Source organism: Octopus bimaculoides, chromosome 27 (assembly GCF_001194135.2).
Source record: "Octopus bimaculoides isolate UCB-OBI-ISO-001 chromosome 27, ASM119413v2, whole genome shotgun sequence".
NCBI classification, from domain to species: domain Eukaryota; kingdom Metazoa; phylum Mollusca; class Cephalopoda; order Octopoda; family Octopodidae; genus Octopus; species Octopus bimaculoides.
In genome coordinates, this window is record NC_069007.1 from 7,805,819 (window position 1) to 7,806,676 (window position 858).

Below are 858 nucleotides of genomic sequence, written 5' to 3' on the forward strand. Positions count from 1 at the left end.
TATGTATATATATATATGTATATGTATGTGTATATATATATATATATATATATAAATAAATAAATAAGGCGAGCTGGCAGAAACGTTAGCGCGCCGGGCAAAATGCTTAGCGGTATTTCGTCTGCCGTTACATCCTGAGTTCAAATTCCGCCGAGTTCGACTTTGCCTTTCATCCCATCAGAGTCGATTAAATAATTGCCAGTTACGCACTGGGGTCGATGTAATCGACTTAATCCATTTGTTTGTCCCCTTGTGGGCTATATATATATATATATATACGAGCTGAATTACCCGGCAAAGCGGGGTTTATTTCCAGTTCCCGTTCCCATTACCCTATTTTATGTCCTATCCCGTTCCCTGTTGAGTTCTCGTTTAAATTACGAATGGATTTACAAATACTGGCAAGTAATACAGTTGAATCACAAAAGTGATTGATTGAAATGGTAAGGTAATATCAAAGTTGGAAGGGTGAGAGAATTGACAATTGATTGATGGTTATCGATTTTTCTGAGCTTCTCAATATACTACATTTTGGGTCTTGCTCTCTGGAGCAAATGATTTGGATTGCCGACTCTTGAGCATCGTACATACATTTGGCCATGGGAAGAAACAGGTTCTGCAAGGTTTAGGCCAACCACCTCCAAGGATTGTCCTTGAGCCTTGTTTATGGTCGTTGCAAAACTTAGTTTTACTGGAAATTGCAGTCGATTGAACTCAAATGGCATGCCAGAAGGAATCAGCGGAATTCGTGGTATGAAGACCTCACCATTTGCTTTGCCAGTGAGAATGGTCGCCTCTAAGACTCTTGGCACCATCTTGGTGATTGTAAGTCGTGTACCATTGCAAAGCTCGGGTGAG